This window comes from Artibeus jamaicensis, unplaced genomic scaffold (assembly GCF_021234435.1).
Source record: "Artibeus jamaicensis isolate MK-2021 breed Jamaican fruit bat unplaced genomic scaffold, CSHL_Jam_final contig_252, whole genome shotgun sequence".
Lineage (NCBI taxonomy): Eukaryota > Metazoa > Chordata > Mammalia > Chiroptera > Phyllostomidae > Artibeus > Artibeus jamaicensis.
The window spans coordinates 2,488,568-2,514,132 of NW_026521538.1; the positions used below are offsets into that span (position 1 = coordinate 2,488,568).

At 37.2% G+C, this 25,565-nt stretch overlaps 1 protein-coding gene across 7 annotated transcripts in view; it reads left to right on the top strand.

Annotated features, from left to right (window-relative positions):
• Positions 1-2,300: 2,300 nt before the first annotated feature.
• The window catches only part of R3HCC1L (R3H domain and coiled-coil containing 1 like), an 89,294-nt gene continuing 66,029 nt past the window's right edge, over positions 2,301-25,565 (top strand). The window contains exons 1-2 of one of the 7 annotated variants that reach the window (XM_037138972.2): positions 2,301-2,422; positions 22,981-23,088. The gene's annotated coding sequence lies outside the window, so the exon portion shown is untranslated. Of the gene's footprint in view, positions 2,423-2,464; positions 2,872-22,980; positions 23,089-25,565 lie in introns of those variants that run through there. The other 6 variants (XM_037138977.2, XM_037138971.2, XM_037138973.2 and 3 more) reach the window with 6 other exon arrangements.

Genomic DNA, 25,565 nt, shown 5'->3' on the forward strand with positions numbered 1-25,565 from the left:
GGTACCCAGAACGTGCCTGGTACCTATATAGCAGGCAGCAAAATACATCCTTGTTGAGTAGTTGAATCATCTGGGGAATTAAAAAAAAATTCCCATGCCTACAAACCTCACAATAAGGTGTGCTCTAAATCTCCTTTCTCTCAACCCTCCAATCACAATATGGGGGGGGTGGGAGTAGTGTACCAGGATGCAGCCAAGAGGGGGGCCCCAAATAGGGATTTGGAATGGGGTCCAGAACTCAAGGTGTCCAGGAAATATTAGAAAAATATATAGCATGTCCTCACCCCTCTCCGACTACAGGTTTGATTTGGGGGAAGGGACACATGGAGCAGGCCATTGAGAGCTGTTTTGCATAGCAACAGCTTTGCAGCTAACCTCTGGCATGGTCATTTAACATATCTACAACCTTTAACTGGTTTCACAGATTTGTTAAATAGCTGTGGCAATGCTTTGAGCCAGGGGGATGGAAGTGACTTCCACCTGAGATGTAACTGGGAGGCAACTGCCCCTGGTTACAGGCACCTGCGTGCCTGCCTAGACTCACTATGGCAGCCCAGTAAAGCTGGAAGGATACGGGAATGCTGGCAGGTGTAACTGATTGTAGGAGGAGTTGGAAATGGGGCTGCAGAGAAAGATTGGCGCTGGGATTTAAACCCAGACGCGGCAGCCATTAGAGAGAGAACCACTCGGCTTTGGCAGGGTGGGGACCCTAGGGCTTTGGGGTTCTCCCGTTCATCGTGTGGCTTAGGAAGCAGGAGAGGCTTTGCCTGGAAGAAAAGGGGTGAAAGGACTCTTGCTGGTAGGCCATGAGAAAGTGCCACGTGGCTTTAGATTAACTGGAGATCATGGTGGCAACACAGCTGATGGTGCCAGAAGCCTGAATCACAGACTTCTTCTTTTCCTGAGATATTATGGTACCCTAGATTAGGGCAGAAGAAGAAGGAAGGACTGTGTGCATCTGTGGGTATCCCGAAAGACTTTAATATTTTAATGAAGACATTGGGTCACTACTTTAAGTCTGTATAGCTTTAAATAAACATTTCCTTTTCTTTTCGCAGATCTCTGGCATTGAGAGACATCTTTTCTCTGGCGGTGGGCTTAGTGAACCTAGTGGTGGGTCCTTTTGGTAATAGTATATTGTACCCCCTCTTGGTTCCGTTCTATAACAGTAGTAGGGATGGCTCCCATATGTTGCAAAAGCCACTCCAAAGGATTCACCTCTATTCCTCTCCCCAAATTTAATCAAATAAGACTTTACCCAAAGAGTGACATGATTAAACTTTTCCTTTTCGTAAAGGGGCATGATGGTAGTAGGGAGGATTCCATAGAAGTTCTGAGACCAGTGAGGAAGACCATGTGGTAATCCAGTAAGAAATAATGCAGGTCTGCGTTAAATCACTGGTAGTAGGTATGAAGAAGGAAGAGGTTCAAGAACTACTTTGGAGATAAATTCCACAAGATTTGGTGACTAGGCATGGGTAGTAGAGAAAATGAGAGAGAGGGAGGAATCTAGGTTGAAGGTTGGAGTGAAAATTTGAACTTGCTATATTTGAAATGCCAGTGGCCCAATGGATGAGGAAGGGTCAGTCCATGAAGTTGGAAATACAAAGAACTCAAAAGAGAAGGGGCAGGAGCCTCTGTACACTAATAATATACAGGGTCCAGCAGAAGTAACGCCTGCTCGAGTGCTCTTGGTAGGGTAATAATATGGGTGTAATAATTTATAGTTTTAATTTGAACATTTCACCTAAAATGTGATATGGTGCGCTTGATTGTGATATTGTTATGTTACAGATTACATGATTATGATTTTGTAATAAAAGATTGTAAGAAAAAAGGTGTGTTATTTGTGCTGAACCCTCTATAAGAGGTGGGTTAGAAAAAGAATTCTTGGAGATGGAGAGGGAGAAGGAATATCCAACTAGTAACAGAAAAGAAGTGATTAAGAACATCCAACAGCGTCAACTGGTGCCTAACGCGTAAGTTGGAGGACCCAAAACTACTTATGATGAATTCGGCAACAAGGACACTGATGGCATCAAGGGCATTTACTGTGGCAGCAGAAACTGAAGCTCAGAGAAGGACGCAGAGACAGCAAGGTTAGACTACCTTTTTCAAGAAACTTGGCTGTGAAGAAGAGAAATGGTATGATTGAGTGGGATGTGAAGGATTTAAGTACTTTTGTAATTGAAGTGCCAAGTTCGGTAGAGAAGACACCAGAGCCTAAACACCTTCCTCTCTACTTCATTTTGCCAGCCCCTCCCCCCACGTGACCAGGAAGCAGCCAGATAGACCCCAGACTACAGCCCCCAGAAGGCTCCTCGGCGTTGGGGGGCGGAGTCGAGGCCTGGCACACTCCATTGGCGCGAGCGGAAGAGCAGGTAGCAAGATCTTCAAGGAGGCAGCGGAAGCAGAGAGCGAGGTAACTAGCACCCTGTGTCTCGTCCCTCCCTCCCTCCTTCCTTACCCTCTCTGCTCTCGAAACTGGTGTTCTTGGCGTTCACTTCTCCCCTCACACCTGCGATAGGAGTTCTTGTTTCGTTCGTTACCAGTTTTTTCTCTCACGTGACCCGCGGGGCGGGCCCCCGCCTGGGGCGGAGGTTACTGGGAAGCTCCTGCCCTTTTACTCCTGAGGGATTTGCGTTGTAGGGGGTCCCGGGTGGTGCCCTACTGGGGCTTTTTTGCTCTGCTAGGGGCTGTGTGCTTACTGAGTGCCCTCGCCCTCCTCCGGGGGAGGAGACGTTCCTTCTTTGGCTTTCAACAGGTACTGAGCGAGCCCTGGGCCACTCAGGGGTGCGGGGCTGTGGGCCGAAGAGTCCGCCCCAGCGGACCCGGAGCCTGCGGGTGATTTCCGGGCCGGGAGCCTTTCGAGTGAGTCCGCTCCGCCGCCCTGGAGCCCCAGGGCTATGGGCTGGGCGGGGGTGAGTAGTCTGCGGGAGGATACACTTCCTGGTTTTCTCGAGAGGTCCTCGGGAAACCCCTCGTCCGATTATTAAAGTTTTCTTAGCCGCCTCTCAGAGTCGAGTAAAGGAAGAACCGCAGGATTTGTAGTCTAATAGCTCGCGGGGGCAGTGTCTCAGGTCTAACGTTTGCTGGACCTGGGATCTTTTGTAGCTCCTTTACCGCTGCCCGGCTTCCCTCTATGAAAAATGAGTGTAATGGCCTTGGGCCTGTCTGCCTGGCAGTGTCGTGGGCTTCAGCGTGACTGATCCATGTGAGAAAGCGTGTTTCAGTTATAATCTTATTCTGTCTTAAGTCCAGGTCAGGGGAACTTTATAGTCACATTCATGTCTTTATGAACGTGGTCATGATCTTGATGATGACATGAGTTAATGAACAGGGGGCAGTGTCTTTAGAAAAGAGTATGAGGCCATGGTCCTGGCGAAGAGGTGGTATCAGGGCCCTACCTACCACCTGTGGAGACAATTTTACACTTCATCTGGATTTTAGGGTCCACCAGAATTTGGACACTTTCCTCCCCCCAGCACAGACACGCTGCACAGTAGGAGTTAGGTAACCTTCACTTGTTTGTACTCTGAAACCATGGGTTGAAAACAAAGAGGTTGGCAGTGCAGTGAATTAGTTGAATATACATAATTGAACAAATTTGAGTTCAGATCCTCGTGCTGTGACTTACAGTTTATGACCTTTGGGAAATTAGTTGATTTCTAAGACTTTACTAATCTCTAAAATGGAGATAATAGCATTTACTTCACAAGGGTTCGATAAAGGTGAAGCGAGATATGAATATAAAACAGCTAAGTAGTGCTTGGAGTATGTGCTCATTACAATCAAACCTCAGTTCTCAAATGTCTCCCACCTCAAACAATTCAGTTCTTGACTAAGTTGTTCACGAAAGAATCCCTGGGTTGTCCAACGAAACATCGGTTCCCGACTGGACAACCCTTTCAGGTATCAAGGACATTCGGTTTTTCAACAAATCGTTTCTTGAATAGCCTCTCGGGACAAAATAAGTTCAAGAACTGAGGTTCTGCTGTGTTCTATTGTTACTGTATTTGATGACAACGATAAAAAAAAAAGGTAAAGTTATTTTCTTGAGAGTCCTTTTTTTTTTTTTAAATTTGTAAAGTGAGGATAGTTATCCTTAACCCATAAACTTAAAATATTGTAACCAAGTTCTCAAGACCCCAAAAGATTGCAGGGGTCTTTTTCAAGCTATTGCATTTTATGTAAAGGTTATGTTACGCTGCTTTTGACTTTTAGAGGTTTCCAGAATGTTGTTGTGAAAAGACATTTCACAACAAGCGGGATGTGCTGCTTCATTTATAACTTGTAATAATGTAGTTTTCTGTCTGCACATTGTAGCTTGTAGTAGAACAATTATCTGTGTTTATGACTTAGATATTGACTATTGATTGACTAGGACAGAATTTTATAGAAAAACTTTTTTGTCCTACCCATACTGCCACTTTTTTTTTTTTAAGCTAGGCTATTTGACTCAAAGGTCAGCCTAGTGGGTAGGGTCCAGAGGACTTGGGTGACCTCATTTTTTTAAATGTAAAGCTCTATAATATTATATTAGTTGGTGTATGCTTACAGAATAGTTATATAATTTACAAAGTGATCACCACAAAAAGTCCAGAAACCGTCTGTCACCATACAGAGTTACTGTGATATTGACTGTACTCCCTTTGAAGTACTTTACTTCCCTGACTTATTTATAAGTTTGCACCTCTTAATCCCCTTCATCTTTTTGCCCATGCCCCCACCTCTGGCAACTTGATCAATTTTTCTGTATCTATGAGTCTTTGTTCATTAGTTTTTTAGATTCTACATATATGTGAAATGATACAGTAATTGTCTTTTTCTGACTTATTTCACTTAGCCTAATACCATCTAGGTCTGTTCCTTGTGGTTGCAAATGGCAAGATTTTATTCTTTTTCATGTCTGAATTATACTCCTGTGTGTATCCATCCAGTATCCATTCATCTATTGATGAACACCTATGTTGCTTCCATATCATGGCTATTATTGTACATAATGCTGCAGTAAACATAGAGGTGCATATATCTTTCCAAATTAAGAGTTTTATTTTCTTGAGATAAGTGTCCAGAAGTGGAATTGCTGGATCCTTCTTTTTCTCTTGTTTGAAGTCTATTTTGTTTGAGATGTGTTGCTATCCCAGCTTTTTTGTTGTTATTGTTTCCATTTTCATGAAATGTCTTTTTCCATCCCTTTCAGTTTGTGTGTCTTTTGATCTGAAGTGAGTCTCTTATAGGCAGCATATATAAGGGTCTTGTTTTTTATCCATTCAGGGGTGACCTCAGTTTTTGAAAGTGGAAACTTAGTGACTGATGTTTATAGTGGCATTGGTTTGTATGGATGCAGGAATGAAAATTGAACAATATCTAGGAGAAAGCCTAATACTGAAAGTTGACTTGTTAGTCAAAGCAGAGTCTTTGGGTTAAGAAATGAAATGTTTAAATTCCTTCACCCTGTTGACTGCAAGAATTTGGCATATTTAGATGTTTAGGAAATGTTTCCTTTACTTACTTTTTTGATGTGGTATCCCTGCTCTCCTTTGTCAGTTTCATTCTTACCATTAGTGATGAATTTTTTTCAATACAGGTTTGTACACAAAACTATAACAGTAATCACTTTTGTTAAAATCTACTTTGTGTGCTGTAATGTGTTTTTTATTCTTTTATATTTTAAAGAGTTTTATTCTTATTTAAAAGAAGTTTTTGGAAAGTAAATGCATTCTCATCTCTAGAGTCTAAATGTGCATAGCAAAGGCTCGATTAGTGATGACTGTGCTGAATAGTTCTGGTTAAGAACATTTTGTTGATTGTCCTATGTCCCTAAGGCATGCTCGGGAGAGACAGCCTGGTATTGTGGGAATAATCTAAGCTTTGGGGTCAGACTGATCAGGTTTTGAACTCAGGTTTTGCTGTTACTGATTTTGTAACTTTGGTTTGTATAATCATTCAGAGTTCATTTTCTCATGGTCTGTAAAACAGGGTTAATAATACCAACCTGCATGACAGAAAAGATTAGATCGAACTCTGCATACTACCCAGACTTAGTAAAAGATTGATTGATGGTGGTGTTATTATTATCATTTTCAAATTTTATTATAGTTTTCTGATAATCATGGATTTTGGTGATACATCTATATTCATTCCTCCTGGTGCTTCATGTGATCAGTGTGTATTTTTTTCATCCAAGGTTAAGGTTGTTGATTGTGACTATGGAATCCTGAAACATAGCAAAGCTAATTGGCCAACATGTTCGAATCTGTGACCTTGTCCTCATTAGCTTTGTAAGGGAACTATTCAGAAAATATCTCACCAGAATGAATAAGACTTCTATATTGTTGATTTGGCAGTCACACACTCATTACACTTAATAGAAGTAAATGAACTAGTGCTGAAAGTAAAAATATAAATTTTTAATTATAAGACTATATAAATAATCTTATATTCTTACTCAAGACTTGCTCTTACATGTATAAAACTGGTTACTTATAGGATTAATGACCACTAACATGAACTATAATTTAGATACTTCTTTTAGTTGTTGTATTTGTTGCAGACTTCCTACCCATATGAGAAGTGAGCAGAAATGGCATTAGGCTACTCATGTCTTGAAAGAGAACCCTACTCCTGTGCTACCCACCACAAAATGTGTTCTTAGGAAAACAGACTTCATAAATGTGCCCAGCAGGATGGGTAACTCCAAAGAGCTTATTGAATTACAGAGAAATTCCAGTTGTCAGAGCTTTAGATAGAAGAGGTGCTGCTTAGTACCAGTATGATTGAATCTGGAGAGGATTTTCTCTTTTTTTCAAAGAAACATGACCAGTTGCTCCCAGTCCATGGTGTGCATTTTTCACTGTCTCTTGCTAGCCTTCTGTACAGTTTAACATTCTTCAAATTCACTTGTCAGTTTTATAAATTTTCGTTGTTCCTCTTGTAGCGCTCTTTTTTAATGTCAAACATGGCTGGTTTCTGACCAGGGATAAAAGTGGAGAAGCAGGGAAGCGTTGTTGGAAACAACAGGTTGTGGTGTCTAATAAGATTCCCAAATAACACAGGTTAACCTGTGACTATTATGGTATGGTTTTCTGGAATAGTCAAATAACTGATAGTTCAAAACCATTTAACTTGGCGCAGAGGCAAAAATATGAGCAAAAGATGTGTGGTACTCCTTAATATGTGATTTGCCTCTTAGAAAAGACTGTGTAGTGTTACCATTGTCCTGCAGTTGGACTGTTTCAGGTTCTTTGCCATGGAATTCAGAAGCGTTTCACAGAAAGAAAGGAAGCACTTGAATTTAAATCCTCACTTTCTTAAACTCTTAAATTTGTAACCTCCTGTTTGTGTTCCCTTATCATCTATAAAATTGGGATAATAATACATACCCTTCTTGTTTATAACGTTTAGAAAGTTTAGTGAGAAAAATTAACAAGAATGTCTTACCAACTGTTAACTACAGCTGGTTAACAGTTGGTAAGAGTCAGAAGAAAACATACAGTAGGCAGAGAGGGAGGGTCAGTTAGAGATAGGAGGGAAGTCAGAAACTGAGAGGGACCTCAGACAAAAAGCAGCTAAGAGTTAGAAAGATGGAGAGAGAAGGGCTGACTTGGAAAGGACACATTGGAGAGGGAGACAGAGGCAATGTGAAAGGGACAATGGGGAGGGCATGACCAAGAGAATGTGGAGTTTATTGAGTTAGTTTTTATCTATTTGAGGAGAACTTGTAATATTTGTAATTGGCTAGGAAAGGGAAGGAAAGCAGATATTAATCGTAAATCAAGTATGTTGTTTTTATTACACTAAATTTTTTCCTTAAATAATAAATTTATTTTGCGAACACTAAGCCAGGTTATTTCTTACAGACCTGTCTGTTAACTGCTTACTTGACCCCTTTCAAAGTGTAAATGCATTTAAAGAAAAAGATTTTATTTATTTATTTATTTATTTATTTAAAAGATTTTATTTATTTATCTTTAGAGGGGAAAGGAAGGAGAGAGGGAGAGAACTGGCCTGCAACCCAGGCATGTGCCCTGACTGGGAATCGAACCGTGGTTGCTTGGTTCCCAGGCCCGCACTCAATCCACTGAGCTACACCAGCCAGGAGATTTTATTTATTTTTAAAGAGAGGGGAAGGGAGGGAAAGAGAAATATGTGTGGTTGCTTTTCACTCATCCCCTGCTGGGGACCTGGCCTGCAATCCAGGCATGTGCCCTGACTGGGAATTGAACTAGTGACCTTTTGGTTCACAGGACCAAAGTGTAAGCATATTAAAAAAAAACAAAACTATTATTTTCTTATTTAGCAATATTGTCTTTAAAAAGTTAATGTAAGCTTACTGTAGGCAGCTTGGAAAATACAGGAAATTTCTGTAAGAACAACAACAGAAAAAACAGTCATTCATAATCACAATATAAACACATAACCAGATCACCTACATTTTTCATGTTTTTTTTCCTAATCTTTTTTTCTAGGCATTTACTTAAAACCCTTTTCCTTTTCTAAAGGAATCAAAAAGCTCTATTTGTAAGTCCAGATGATTTTATAAATTAACTGTGGTTGAGTTAATTTTATATTCCTATTTTAGCACTTAGGTACTTCCATAAACTGTATACCTGTTTTTATATTCTCCCCCTGTAAATTAAATTAATGACTACAGACTATGTTATTCATCATTATGTTTTAGACATTTACCAAAGTGCTTTACACACAGAACTTGTAAACAAGTAGGGACAAAAAGTAGGTTTATAGTTATTCATATGGAAAGTAATATAATAAGTAATAAATAATAAGAATAAATTGTGTTTTGTGTATTCACAACTGTAAACCTACTTTTCCCCCATCCTGTAATATAGGTACTCAGAATATGCTTGAGATGAATTGTTAAGGTCCCTAAATAGAAACTGTCTTATTTAAACAGGTCTGCCCAGTTTCTTATTGGCAGATTGGCTTTTTCCTTAAAATTGAGAAAAGGTTAATTTTAAGGTGTGTGTGTGTTTAATATGATGCTACTGAATGAGGAAAGGGTTCTTTTTCTGGTTAGCTTTTATAGTGTAGCAAGCCATTCTGAAACTTAGTGATGTAAAGCAATGGTTTTATTATGCTAGGCATTCTGTGGGAATTCAGAGTGGGCAGTGTGGAGATGACTTGCCTGGAAAGACTTGAAAGCTGGTGCTGACTGGGCTGGGGGTTAGAATCTGGAGGCTTCTTCACTTAGGTGCTTGCTGGTTGATGTTGGCTGTCCACCAGAACACCTACGTACCATTTCTTCACATTAGCTGATTTGAGCTTCTTCACAGCATTGTGGCCTGTTTTCTAAAAGTAAGAATCCCAACAGAACCAAGTGAAAGCTGTGTTGCCTTTTGTAACTTAGCCTTGGAAGTCAGTGACATAAGCTTGCCAAATTCAAGGAGAGCAGTGGTTACACTGAACCCACTTCTCACAGGAGTGTCAGAGTCACATTGTAAGACAAACATTATGTAGGGGAGAGGTGTCATCTTTGGGAAATACGGTCTATCACAAGCAGTTACTGAACTGAGAAATGGTATATTAAAAAATAAGTTAATAAAACAGTATCACTTTTTAAAATTGTATTTTATTGTTTATGCTATTTAAGTTGTCCCTGCTTCATGCCCCCGTCCACCTCCCCCCAGTCTGCTCCCCTAGGCAGTCCCCGTACTTGTCTGTGTACATGGGTCCTGCATGCACCATATTTTGCTGTGCATAATGCACTCCTGTGTATGATGTGCAGCCATGTGTTTGGCCCAAACTTTCAGGAAAAAAAAATCTTCCATTTTAATTTTTTAATTCAGTTATTCATTTATTTATATTTAGAAACAAAATCTCTCTCTTTTTTTTTAATTCACTGCTATGCTTTCAGATTCCACATTGCGTCCAGCCTTTAAGAAGCTGGTTACATTTTTAAAAGATTTTATTCATTTATTTTTAGAGGGGAAGGGAAGGAGAGGAGAGAAACATCGATGTATGGTTGCTTTTTTGGTGCATACCCTGCTGGGAACTGGCCCCTGCTAGGAACTGGCCTGCAACCCAGGCATGTGCCCTGACTGGGAATCAAACCGCAATCCTCTGCTTCGCAGGCCCGCACTCAATCCACTGAGCTACACCAGCCAGGGCTAGAAACAAAATCTCTTAATGTGTTCGAGGGTATTTTGCATACAGTTGTTATTGCTTTCTAGAGTTACATTTCTAATGCTTAAGTATAAATAAAATAATTAAAAACATTTATTAGATACAGAATTACTACTACCCATTTATAATGCACATTCTTACTTTTCTTTAAAAAATTTGGTCAAAAACGTCTGCATTATACACTCAAAATATGGTATATTCTTTGGCTAACAGTATCATTTTTTCAATATCGGTGAATAAATATCTTTTTTAGTATTAGTAATTTTAATAGTATTTTTGTTAGTTAACTTAGTTTAAAAAATTACACCAAATTTATAAAAACTTTTAAACTCAAGGCTATTTTACTTTTTTTTTTTTTTACTTAAGCTCTGAATAAGATCTTATTTCTCTTTCCAACCCAGTTTGCAAGTTGGTCAGTTTCTATGCCTGGCTCTTTCCCATCCCCTTTTAAAACTCAACTTATTTTGTAAATAATCTGATACAAGTAAATAATACAATAGTGTAGAAAATTTTGGAAATCAAGAAAGAAATAAAGTCTATCTATAATTTCACCTCTCAAATGTAACCAGTTTGAGGCCTATAATTTCTTATTTATGCTTCCAAAATTTAAACCGTTGATAAAAGGGAAGGTTTTAAAGAAGGTTGGGGCAAACTCATTTGGCAGCAAAGCCCAGTCTGCACTGATGTAAACCTGTTTGTAATCTATTGTACATAATAACAATGATTCATACTTTTTTCCCCACAGAAATATTAATGTGTTTAATTGCAGAGCATTGCTCCAGCCCCTGGTTGGACTATTTTGTAACATGGAATATGTACACATTAACATTAAAGTGTGGGGAAAAAAATCCAGTTCTGTAGCCTAATTGACCCTAAAAGTTTTGGATAAGAGATTTTAGACTGGATTTAATAACATAGTGTTAGGAAAAAATGAATTTATTGGCTTACGTGGTTCTAGACTTTTTTCATATGAATCTTCCCAGAACTTTTGTGCTTTCATTTTACAAAAAACCCCCAGAAATAAAAGAAATAGTCTTGATTTGTTTAATGATCAGTAATTCTCTTCAGCCAGCCCAAATAGGTGTTTTAAACCCAGTGTGACCATCTTTCAATACATTAGAATTTCCAGTGACCTTTTAGACCTCTTAACCCTTCCAGTGTGAGAACCAGTGATTTGTTAAGAACTTGAATTGATGAGCCCCAGGACCCATGCGGCCATTGTTTTTTGCCACCAGTGTTGTAAATGTGACATTGCTATTCTTTCCCTTTTTGCAATAGTGTTTCTTTTTTGTATTGTGCCTCTCATTTGTTTCCTTGAGTAGCCTGAAACTCTTCTTTGCCTTTGACACTTGAGTTCAAGGATGAGGAATTTATCTTTGGCTTCATAATGTCATATAGTTTTAACTTTAAAGTATTTCTTACTATTTTATCATAAATTCACCTCAATCATTCTAGAGGATTTAGTAATTAACAGCTATATTTTAATCTCCTAAACAATTGGACAAGGTATAGAATATCTGTGGGCTTCCATTGTGTCAGCTGTCACATGAACTCTCCAAGGCATTTGACACCATACTCTGATGGAAGTTAACCCTGTTTTTAGAAAATCACACACACAAAACAAGTTCTAGACTGATCAATCTTTGAAATTGTTTCATTTCTACTACTGGATGATCTCTCAGTTGAGGAATGCAAAATACAGCAATGTGTACATGACATTGTCACATATATTTAAGACTTTGTGGAAGAAGAGGATCTTGGATGAAGTAATAGAATAACAATTTGGAGAAGACAGAAGGAAATTCCACATAGAGTGATGAGAAGTTAAAAGCAAAAAGGGATACAATATGTGAACTTAGAGACAAAAAGGGAATAGGTGTTGCACAATGGAAGGGATGATTTAACTGATGATGAGTACTAAAGAGATGTGATTTATTAGCTTTCTGTGTGTGGGGATAATGGAAAAGAATTAGTGGAAGGCTTTGAAAGCTCAGTTCTGAAGGTGACAGTAATTCTGTTGAAAGTCATGTGATGTAAACAATATCCTAGACAGATTATCCTGGTAACTTTCTGGGATAAGCTCACGTAGGGAGCAGCTGGAGAGTATTTTGATAGGACAGCTATGAAGTAACGTGGAAATAGAAATCGTGATAGTATTTGTGGAGAAAGAACAGTAAGGATGGGATTAAAAGAGCCGTGTAAGAGTCAGAATACCTTAGTTTTGAGTCTGACACATCAAGTACATTGTGGTGTCCCAGTGACACTGGGAAAGGATCTTAGGTAGGTCTAGGGAGAAAGATAATGAGTTCAGTTGCTAAGATTTAGGTATTAGATAATTTGAGTGGTAGTTTAAAAAAATCTGTTGCTTTAAAAATAACTAATAGTACAAGTGAATGCTCCGCCTTTTAAAGTAATTTTTGCCTTGAGTCCGTGCGTTTTTTCCTAGCAAATAAATAATCTGAAATTTCTCTTTCAGAACTCAACAGAACCATTAGAGCCATATAAGAAAACTAATCTCATTACTTGATGGTCATATACCTTGTCCCCCAAAGAGTATTGTCTTGCTTGATTGCTCATCTTATTTACCATACTTGTTTCTAAGTGATATTTGACAGTGTTTAAAAATTAATTTTCAGATGCATAAAATTTATTACTATGGTGGTTATCTAAATGACTATCATGGTTGCTGAGAACAATTTTAAAATGTCTTCAGCTGTGATGGCATCTTTAGAATAAAATGCAAGTGCACTCTAGTTAAGAGGATGGGTTTGGATGCCCTCTTTAGTACATTAGTTATGTGTCTTGAGCAAGTTATTTAACTTGTCTGGTTCTTAGTTTCCTTATTTTTAAAGTGGGGATAGTGATAATACTCCCTACTTCCTAGGATTGTTGTGAGGATTAGCTCTTAGACTTAAAACAATGCCTGGGAAACAATTAGCTATTAATTACCATTACAGTAACTTCTATTATTGCTACCGTGACCATTTTGTCTATTTATCTGTTTTGTTTGTTTTAAAAACTACATGTTCCTGTGTAATTGTATCTCATGTAAGTGGAATGGTAGTCAACTGGAGATAAAATTAGAGCTCAAATAAAAGATAAGACTTGTAAAGTTATGGTGTTTTAGAATGTTTGGCTTAGAATTTCTTGAGATAAGAGCAGAAAAGGCCAAGGATGAAATATTGAGGGAAAACTCATAGTAAGGGAGTGGGAGGCAGAAAAGGAGTCTGCAAAAGAGCAGCAGGAGTTTGTTTAGAAAAAGAAAAAAACACAAGGAAGTGTATATTAGTATAGAGGTTATATTAATTAGGATTAGATTTAGTTGCAACAAATAAAAGAGACTGATGGAAATTTATTTTTCTCAATGTCAGGAATTCTAGAAGCATTCCAGGACTGGTATTGTCTGTCATGGTGTCATGTTTCTCTACTATGTATTGATTCTATTTTTTTCCAAAGTCATTTTACTGTCTTGGATAGCTAATGGGGCTTTTCTCCATTTCATCCATGTTCCTACCAGCAGAAAGGAGGAAGAGAAGAACACATCTACCTCCCTTTAAGGGTATTTTTTGAAGGTTACATGCCATATCACTTTTGCTCATATTCCATTGGTGAAATTTAGTCACGTAACTAGACACACTTTCCTGCTGAAGAGGTTGGGAAACATAGACTCTTTCGAATGGTAAATGCTTGGGAATAAAGAACAGGAACAATGAGGATAATCCAAGGGTATCTAGATGAACAATATAGAATAGATAACAGAGTTGTTTTTAGGACAGTTTAATTATCGATAATCCTTAATAGAGTTTCTGTACTTCTTGAAACAGTATAAAACTACTCCTGTCAAATTGCATCAAGAATACTTTGTTTTTAGGGTGTAATGCCTTTGTGAATCCTTGCTTAATTAGGATTACCAGTCTCATAAGGAAAAAAACACTTGGTGTACATATATACACACATGCACACACATAAGTACATGTGTTTTTATGTGTGCATATATCCTCATTTAGCATTAGTGTTGGCCAAAATTACTTCATATGGCAATATTGTGCAATAAATTGTTGGTAAATAAGCCTCTGGTATGTCTTTGTTGTTTTAGGCCTAGAATTTTACCTACCTTCTATTCATTCTCCAATTTGGTTGTTTTGGGGCAAGGTTTTTAACTTGTCTCTGTGCTTTTATATTACCACTCTTTCTCACTGCTGTTAATCTTACTTCCCAAAGCAGATAAATGAGCGAATTTAATTAAATGTGTTACTTACACTGTCCTGATCGTTAATGAATTTGTAAGTAAGGTCAGACCTACAATCTTACTAGTATTACAGTTACTCAATTCTCTCCACTTAATTGGTCATTTTTTGCTTAGAAATTAAAAAAATTTTAAAGCATCTGTATTTTGTATGTTTATGTTCTTTCAGTATTAGAAATATGAAGGTCTTCCAACAAAAAAGAAAGGACTTTTTTCCTAGGATTTTTTTGTCCCTTTCAGTTGAAAATGTTTTTAGGTATTTTTGAATGATGAGCAATGTATTTTAAGATTAGAAGTTCATATGTTATCATTATTTATATTTTTCAACAGACAATATAGTTTAAAATAATATAGTTTATAAAGTCAAATAGTTAAAAAAAAAGGATTTACAACAAAATATACTTCTTGTCCTATTCCTGCCCATTCTCCCTACTCCCTTTCCTAAAGGTAACCACTATCATCAAGCCTTTAAGCTGTTTCTTCTAGCATTTACATATCTGTAGTTTAAAATAATATATGTGTAATACTGATCTTTGATTCACCAATTTATTATAATAGTTAAATAAAACAGTTAATGTTGTGTTTATAATGCCTGTGTAAATTTTGTTTGCTGATAGTATCTTAAGTAGTAGCCTCTCAGTGCAGTTTTCCACAAGATCAGTTAAATAATCTATCAGTTCCAATTTTCTTCGCTTTAAAAAAATTATTGGAAACTTCTTTTCTGGAGACCTTCATTGTTCTAATGGGCCAACTGTCTCAGTCTATCACACAGTAATTGTCACCCTTCGTTGTCATCCTTAGACTTTTCCTTCCTTCTGGGTTTGATTCCCAGTGTTGTTGAAACCCTTATTTTTCTCATTCTTTATTTACCCTCTTGCTTAGGTAGAGCACATCCTCTAGTAGTTGTGTCAAATTATAAAAAGATGGTGCTTTAGCCAAGAGCAGGGGGATGACAGCCTCCAACATGCCTGTCTCTGTCACATGGCTTCCATGTGGATTGGTTGCTTTCTACTTCTGGTACACAGTCAGCATCCTGGAATCACCATTTAACAATATTCCTTCACTTCTTTCCTGTTGAATATCCTGTGTTCCATACCCGTGTATTTTGATTTATTTCCTCGTTTGGTGTCAAAGGATGGTGAGACCATCACTCACTATGTAGGATATCTGATCAAGCACAGTCTCCCTGAACAAAGCAGATTGTTAACCTTACATAGTGTTTTGGGGGGGTGTGGAGTTCAGGGATTGGAAGATACGGGGTTGGCCAAAAAGTCTGTTTAGTTTTTTCCTTAAAATAAAAGACACATTTTATTTTCACCAATAACTTTATTGATTTGGGTATTTTGAGTATGTCAGTTATCTCCCTTGTAGTAGAACATGGGTGATTGTTCTCAATATCTCTGTTTTTGAGTACTATCAACTTCAAATGGTCTACCCAACTGTGGAGCATTGTCCAGCAAGAAATCTCCAGCATGAAAATTCTCAAACCACTTTTGACACATTCAGTCAGTCACAGCACCTTCCCCATGTACTGTACAAGTCTTTTTTTTGCATTTCAGTTGCAGTTTTACCTTTCTTGAAATAATAAAGCATAATATGCTGAAAATGTTGCTTATTCCATCTTCAGTATTAAAATGGCTATACAAAAATTCACCAGTTTGGTAAGTTTTTTTTAAATGCATGCTGATATATGACAGCTGTCACAGTAGAGTCTGACAAAATTATTTTGAATGAAGTTAAAGAAACTGAGTGCTCACTAGAGCCATCTTATGGAAAAAATGAACTTTTTGCCCAACCCAGTATTAAGAGGCAGAAATGGATTAACAACATCTATAGATGCATGGCTCCTTGGTTGGCATTGTTGATTGATTGGCACTCGGGTATAGTTTTCTATCTCTGACTGGTTGCCTTGTAAAAGAGTGCCTGCTGGAAGATGGTGACGTAGGCAGACGTGGCTTGCCTCTTTGTGCAACCACATCAAAATTACAACTAAAACAGAACAGCCATCATTCAGGAATGTCAGACATTGAGCTGAGTTGGAAGTCTGACAACTACGGAATTAAACCACATTCACCCAGACTGGTATGAGGGGCACAGACATGGAATGGGCTGGTCCCACACTCACATGGATAAAAATTCGGGAGGGATATCTCGGGAGCAAGGAGTCGCTCTCGGGAGCGAAGAAAATGGCCATGCAAGTCCAGGGAGCACAGAGTCCCAATTATGATGGATACAAAAAGGTCCACTCGAAGACACGTCACAATTAAAATGCCAAAGGTTAAAGATAGAAAATCTTAAAAAGCAGCAAGAGAAAAAAAGTTACCAGAAGGCTGCCAGATGGGAGGGGGTGGAGGATAAAAGGAGAAGTGATAAGGGGATTAAGAAGTACAAATAGGCAGTTGCAGAATAGCCCTGGGAATGTAAAGTACAGTGCAGGAAATGAAGTAGCCAAAGAATTTATACTCCTGATGCCTGGACATGAACAATGGTGGGGATTGCCTCAGTGAATAGGGGTCACTGAGTGGAAGTGGGAAAAGGGGGAAAATCAGGACAATTGTAATAGCATATCAATAAAATATAATTTAAAAAAAGAGAGTGCCTCATGAAGTAAGTTGTCCTTATCAACTGAATGGATTTAAAACTTGGTCTCCTGACAGCTTTTTACTATGGCTACAATTATTTTTTCCCCCTCAATTTGTAAGAACTTGAAATTCTCAATCCTCTAATAATTTTCTAAGAAAGAGTAGATGGGAGGTAATTTTTTGAGCCTTTCCATGTCAGAATGTATGGTTTTGTTTTGTTTTGTTTTTTTCCACATTTGATTTTGTTTGGGTAAGTGTAAAATTCTAGATTGAAAAGTATTTTTCTTCAGAATTTGAAGGCATTTTTTTTCTTCTGTTGCTGTTTAGAAGTCCTAAGTCAACACGAATAATCTTTTGTTTTTGGACCTTGTTGGATCTCTTCTGTGTTCCTTCCCAGTATTTCAAGATTTCACAGTGATGTGCTTTGCTACAGGACTCTATTTTTATGCTGTGCTGGGTATTTGTAGGTACTTAGAGGGCCCTTTCAATCTAGAATAGTTTGCATTTTTCTTGGAGCTGGTTTGTGGGAAGGGGGGCAGTAGATATTAGTGTTTAATATGTTCAAGTAATCACCCAGTTTTAAAGACCTCTGTACTTCTAGTCAGTCTCCAAAGTAGAGATAATCTGTTTTACATTCTGCAGAAACAACCTCAAGTCCTCCTTCAGGGATGAGGGGGGAATCTGAGGATCTAACTACTCTTCAGACAGCTTTCACCCGTGGCACTTCCCCACTTCACTTTCAATTCCAGAGGCCAGTGCTGGCAGGGCACTTCCTGACTCTTGTGCAGATTTCTGTGTGTAAACTGAGTTGGGTCTCAGCTTTCTCTACTGCTGGATTGAGATTTGGCTCTTCAGATCTGCTATACAGTTGGCATTCATCTATATATGTTCCAACTTCAAAATTTTGTTACTTTTTTCTCTTCTATTCTGATGATCCTCATTAATTTATGCCTTAAAAACTTTACTGTTATTTTAGATTCTGGAAAGAAGCAAAATTATTTGTGTATGTCCATTCCACTCTCTTAACCCATGAGACTGACATGATTTGATAAGAATCATGAATATTTTTATGTGAAAAATAATTTTACTATGTGAAAGGCAAAGTAACAGAATATGGTACTTACACAGTAACTAATATAGGTCTGCTGAGAGGGCATTGTTACGGAAAAGTAAGGATGTTGTGCCTTTCTTGATTGTGTACTATACCTTTCATTTCTAAAAAAGAATTTTTGGAAAAGACCAAAAATGATTCATCTTCATTATAAAAAAGTTAGCAAATACCAATAAGTTTGAGGATGAAAATAGGAATCATTTTAATTCTACTGCCCAGAACTAACCACTATTAACTGTCCAGTGTATACTTACTTTCTGATCTTTTCTATGCATTTACCTATATATGCATAGAAAGGAAGTAATAACTGTCTTTGTAGGTAAGACATATTTGTACGAGTATGTTTAAGTGAAACATACCATATGTATTTTTTTGCTCCTCCTCCATTTTTTTGCACCATAAAAGAATATATGTCTTGAGAATATTTTTGTACAGAATCTAGAGATAATATTCTCATTAACAACATCTAACAGCTACCACTTATGCAGATTATGTGCCAGTTACTGTGTTACATCTTTTTTCCCTATTTAATTTATTTTAACATTATTTCATACTACAAAATGTACAAAAAAAAAATTCACCCAGGTACCTCAGGTGTTAACACTGTCTCTCTCTGTCTCTCTTACTCTCATGTATCTTGAACTGTTTGAGGCTAAGGTGCACACCTATTCTGCTGTATACCCTAAGTACACGAGAGTGCATTTTCAAAAAAAAAAAAGAAAGGACATTCTTTTATGTAACCACAGTGCAATTGTCAAAATCAGGAAATTAATATTATCATCTAATCTATATACTTGTTCAAATTGTACCCATTGTCCCAATAATACATTTTTATTACAAAAGAAAATTTTGGACCCTAGAGTGCATTCAGTTGTCATATCTCTCTTGTTTCCTTTAATCTGGGGCATTTCCAGTCTTTCTTCTTTTCATGACATTGACATTTTTGAAGACTACAGGCCAGTTATTGTGTAGAATGTCTCTAATTTGGCTTTTTCTGATATTTTCTTTTAATTGGTTGGATTCAGGTTATCCATTTCTGGCAGGACTACCACAGAAGAAATGTTATAACTTCATTAAGGTAGTGACTGTTAGGTTTTCTGGTGTGAAGTTATTATTTTTCCTTTTGTAGTTTTTTTGGTGGCAAACTGTATACAGCATAAAATTTATCATTTTAATCGTTTTTACTGGGATTAATTAAATGTACTTACATTTCATTTGTAGTTTTGAAGTGTCTTTGACAAAATACTGGAGACTATGAATATTCTGTTATTTCTTGGAATTTTACTTACTAATTTTAGTATCCATCAGTGATTTCTGCCTGAATCATTTTCATGATGGTTCCTAAATGATGGTTTTCTAATTCCATCATTTCTTCTATGCTTATTTATAATACTCCTTTATTTCATTATTTTTATGCTGTCCCTGATTGGCCAGTGGGAACCCCTTGAAGTTGATTCCTGTCTCCTTTTGGCTTGCTCTTGTCATTAGAGTACTTCCTCACTTTTTTCCACAGCAGGATGTTCTAGATCTAATACTTCTCCAGCCCGAGCTTTGGAATGAGTTATTACTTCCTTTTAGTAGAGAATGGCTTTATAAGCCAGGATCTGGACTGTAGATGTCCTCATTGCTGCAGTGTGTCAGTGCTTCTAGGCCCTCTCAGCAGGCATCTAGGAAACAGAGACATGTGATAGATGTGTGTGTCCACACACATTCATGTACATTTTTATCTGTCTACAGAAAGAAATGAATTTATATTGATACCACCGATTATAACCCAACACTACAGAATTTATTCCCTCCTTCATTTTATATTTATAACTCCCTCTCCTAACAGTGAGAAACCTAACCTCATTATTCATGTTTTTACTTATTGGCTCAGTTCTAGAATATCATAAAATATGAATTGCTAACTCATACCACTATTTAAAAGACACTTTATAAGTAGAGTTCAATATTTGTTGATAGTTTTTTTCCCTTTAGCATATAATCTAACTCTCCATTGTCCAGTAGGGTAGGGTGGCCACTAAACACACAAATTGAGATGTGTCATAAGTATAAAATATATACTGGATTTTGAAAACTTACTATGAAATAAGGAATTAATATTTTAATACTATATTATTTATATTTTGAAATATTTTAGCTGTATCAGGTAGAGTAAAATAATAAAGTTAATTTTTACTCTATTTTAACACAGTCACTAGAAAATATTAAATATGTATGTGGCTCTTAGTATGTTTCTTTTGGACATCGCTAATATAAAAAACCATGTTTAAAAGTTACATGGGTTAGTTTTCTCTCCCCAACATTCTTTTCTCCCCAATGTTTTTATGTTAGTTATTTGAAGTACACTTCAGTTCTATTTGAATTCTAAGTTTTTTTCTTCATCCTAGTTAATCTTACTTATTTTTGAATATGTGAAACATTAATACTGTTCCAAAGGTCAGAATTATATTAAAAATATATCCTTAGAGCATTGTCACCCAGTTTTTTAATCTTTTCTACCCTGTCCGCCTGCCTTCTATAGGTATCCAATCTCATTTTCTGAATTATCCTTTCTGTGTGTTTTTCCCTAGAAATGAGGAAACACAGCTATATTTCCTCCTCCTCTTCTTTGATTTTTTTTTTTAACACACAAAAAATAGCATGCTATGATACTCTTTTGTACTTCCCTTTTTTCACCGAACAGCATGTTTTGGAATCCATTCCACATCAATTTTTAGAGTTTACCCTCTTCCCTCCCTCCCTTTGTCTTTTCCTTACTCCTACAGTTGGAAAGTACTCTCTTATAACATCCAGTGTTTTGCATTTACAAACAGTACTGCAGTGACTAATGGTTTTAGTTATTATGTTTGGATCCCTGATTCAATTGGAGATACATTTAAATAAATATTGTGTGATCTTAATAATCTTTGTACAAATACTTATTCGTTGTCTCAGCATATATTCTTTAAAAAGTACAGTTTTGGCCCTGGCTGGTGTGATTCAGTGGATTGAGTGCCAGGATGCAAAGCAAAGGGTTTTTGGTTTGATTCCCAGTCAGGGCACTTGCGTGGGTTGCTGGCTAGGTCCCCAGTAGAGGGCGCAAGAGAGGCAACCACATATTGATGTTTCTCTCCCTCTGGTTATCCCTCCCTTCCCCTCTCTCTAAAAATAAATAAAATCTTTTTTTTAAAAAAAGTACAATTTTGCCCTAGTGTTTTGAGATGTTACCTTTAACATATTAAGTTTCCATTGAGTTTATTTCTGAACTTTCTGTTTTTCTTTTTTTACTAGTCTCTCTATTCTGGAACTGTTATCATAGTTTTAATTATATGTATATCAAGAGCTAGCTCCTAAATTTTTATTGTTTTATTGGCTGTTCTTACATGTTTGCTTTTTCCATTGAACTTTAGTAGCAGCTGTCTCCGTAAAAAAAAGCTTGTCTGTATTAAGATTTTTATTGGGATTAGGGGAGGGGGTGTGCAGGGTGGAGGGGAATGAAGGGGGGAAAGAGAACAACTGTAATGGCATAATCAATAAAATATATTAAAAAAAGATTTTATTGGGATTATGTTAAATTTATAATTTAATTTAGGGAGAATTGACATCTGTATGATGTTGAGTTGTGGTGAATTTTCTACCCTAAAACAAGGAATATTTTCCCATTATTCAGTTCTACTTTTGTGTCACATGACTGTTTTTTTTTTTAAGATTTTATTTATTTATCTTTTAGAGGGGAAGGAGAGAGGGAGAGAAACATCAATGTATGGTTGCCTTTCGTGTGTCCCCTGCTGGGAACTGGCCTTGCAGGGAACTGGCCTTCAACCCAGGCATGTGCCCTGACTGGGAATCAAACCGTGATCCTCTGGTTCGCAGGCCCATGCTCAAGCCACTGAGCTATACCAGCCAGGGCTTGTTTTAAAGTTTTCTTTTTATTGGTTTTGTACACTTGTTAAATTTGCCATTTTTATAAAACTTATTAATGTGTTTTACAGATTTTTATTTCAGTGTTTGTAGAGCTACACTGTTCTTTTTAATGTCAATATTGTTTTAAATAATACATAGGTGTGTCATAATCTATTTACTCTGACCCATATAGATGGACATTAAAATTGTTGATTCTGTATAATTTTTCACTCCACACTCACCAAAACAGGGACTTACTGCTTTTTAAAAAATATTTGCTAGTTTGATGGGCAATAAATAATATTTTTATTTTTATTTCTTTGCTAACTGATGAGTCTAATTTTTAATCCATCCATTCAAACATCCATTCAGCATATCTTTACTAAGCATCTACCACCTGCCTATAAGAACTATAGTAATAACTGGAAGTTGAATATCTTTTTGTGTGTGGGTGGTTTGATTGTGTGTGGGGGGGTTTGTTTGTTTTTAAGAGAAAGGGGAAGGGAGGGAGAAAGAGAGGAAAAGAAACATCAGTGTGAGAAAGAAATGTCTACTGGTTGCTTCTCCTAGGTGCCCTGACTACAGGGGCACCTGACTACAGGTCAAACCCTCAGCCTCGGCATGTGCCCTGACCAGGAATCAAACCTGCCGCCTTTCTCTCTGCTGGACCCTGCCCACCCAGCTGAGCCACACTGATCAGGGCTCATTTTGTGTTTTTGATCATTTGTATTATTTTGTTTCATGTCTGTCTATTTTTTTTAAAATGACAATTAATAGGAGTTTCTGCTTCTCAGAAGACAGAATGAGAGATGACATTTCTTTACTCTGTTTTGTTGATGAGCTTCTAAAATGTATTTTTGTGTGTATGTATGTATTTTCATTGCACATTCTATGCTAAATCACTGTGTTAAACTCTTAGTATTCACGAAATGAGTATGTTAAGTGCACAGTTATCAAAGAAGTGATAACTAGATATTTTAATAAAAATAACTCTCATTATTTTTCAGGTGAGGCTGCTGTGTCGTCTATCAGAAGGGGACTTTTATATCACTTTACTTCAGACAGTCTATTTGCTCTAGAGTTTTATTATTTGAAAAATAAATGTCACTTATTTGGTAAGTCAGATATACTTACGCATGTTTTATAAAAATACTGTTCATTTACTCTAAATATTTGTTTGCTTATATTATTTCCTCTCCATCATTATATTTTATAATTTTCATGTATAACAAGCTTTAAAGTGGCAATTTCCTAAAAGACCCAGGCTCTTTGGAAGATTTTCTTTCTTTACTGTCTCTTTCTTAATTTTGATGTTTGATATAAAGAGAAAGGAGGATGGTTAAAAACTGGAATCATTTCTCAAAGATGGATTACTAGTTTTGCTTCCTTCAGTCTCTCTCCACTGAAAAAACTGAGAATTAACATCCTTCCTTTTAAGCTCTAGCTTCCCTATAGTTCATATAGGGATCAGCAAAGATACATTGGTACTGTAAGGATTAAAGAATAGATAATTAAGTTTGTAGTAAAGGAGAATGAATATCAGAGAACTTGGAAATGAAAAATAGATACTTAGTGAAATTGATTTCAGTTTTTAGTATTACTCTATAGGTATTCATTTTCAATTAAAAAAAAATTTAAGAGCCCTGGCTGGTGTAGCTCAGTGGATTGAGTGCGGGCCTGCGAACCAAGGGATTGCGGTTCGATTCCCAGTCAGGGCACATGCCTGGGTTGCGGACCAGTTCCTAGCAGGGGACACACAAGAAGCAACTGTACATTGATGTTTCTCTCCCCATCTCCTTTCCTTTCCTTTCCTTCCCCCCTAAAGATAAATAAATAAAATCTTTAAAAAAATAAAAACATTTTTTAAGAAAGCTTATTAAATTGGTAGGAACTGCTGTTTTGTGACATGTTTTTCTGACCCACATCCTCTGCTGATCGTTGCAGTCTATTTCAGCTTCTGACTCTCATGTGTAGCCAGTGGCAGCTGGGAAGCTGATGTGTAGGGTAAAGGTTTAAGTAGTACAAAAGGGTCAGTCACAGCAACTGTTAGAAGATAATTGTACTTGTGTGCTGCTGAAGCATGTGGCAAAAAATTGGATAGAAACCATAATGGAATGTTATTGGTGATTTGCAGAATTTTCTTTTAAATGATTTTGCATAGCAAGTGAGAAGTAAATGTTGGTGTTGACAGCTGAGCTTAAAGTTTTCTCAAATGGACTCTAACAATGAGGAGCCAAAGGAACAGAAAAAGGGGGAAAGAAGATTCTCTTTTGATATGTGTTTTGGTAGTCTCTTTGCTTTTGTTAGCCTCAGAAAGCTGACTTCAGATGTTCCTAGATGGTGTGTATGTCTCATATAAGTAGAGGCCTGGGCTTTCATTATGCATGACTCTGGAATGGTCCAGATCTCAGAGCAAACCAAAGTGGGTTTTAATCTTGGTTATTTAAAATCTCCTTGTACCTGTCTTATTAGGAGTATTATTTTTTTAAGAGGAAAGTAATTTGCAACTGGCTATAAAGAGTGACATTGTATCTGGGAAAATGCTGTACTAACACACTGCACTGTCCCACAAGAGTACTTCCCAAGTCCCCAAACGCAGTGCTGACAGTCTGTGACAGCCTGTGAATTGTTGTGGAGCAGTTGGGGGAAGATGGCAGCAGTAGAACAAGGTGGTTGTGTGGAAATTATAGAGGAGATGAGGAGAAAGAGAAAAAAGCAAGGCAGTTTGGCTTCTTTGGGCAGTTTGAATGGAATCTATTCTGTTAGCTCTGATAACAAGATGAAATAAACAGCTAGAGTGTAGCTGTTTACACCTAGAGTTCAAGGTGTCACACCTAGAGTTCACCTAGAGTTCAAGGTGTCACAGTTTCCTTCTGTCATCAAAACTGTAAAGTTAGGTGTTCTTTTGATGAGAGTATGGATTGGATAGATTTAAAAATTTTGAACAGACTAGAAATAACACTTCATCCCAGGAAATGAGACTATAAAAGTCAGAGTAATAGGGATGGGGTTTATCTTTTCAAGGCATTATTGCAATGGTTAATAAGGCCAGTTACCATATCTAGAGCCAAATGTATATCCTGTTGTTTTATTTGTTTGTTTGCTTAACATGTGTATATATACACATACCACCAGCTGTTATTGTTTCAGAGGCAGCCAACTAGAACAGTATTCATCAGACATCAAGGCTAGAATTTCTAGATATTATTTGGATCATGGAGTAGAATTTAATGTGGGGCAGATTGTGGTTCAGTCCTTTCTTTGATTATGAGAATGGTTATACAAAGTAAGTGTATTTGATGGTTCCACTAGGTATTATGTCTAGTTCTGAAGAAGGGATTAGACTTGGGACACATTGTTTGGAGCCCATCCCATCTTTCCTGTTGATCTTGTTTCTGATTTTTGGTTAAAATATGTTACTGCTTGGTCATTTGATACCATTAGATTAAGTAAGCATAAGAGATGTTAGTGTAAGATTGTGTGCTAGCTTGTCAACTCTACACAGGTGGTTCCTATTAAAAGAGATGCCAGGGTAAATGAAAGGGCAAATGGAGTAAGGGAAGGTATGGAGGAGATCTGTAATGGTATCATT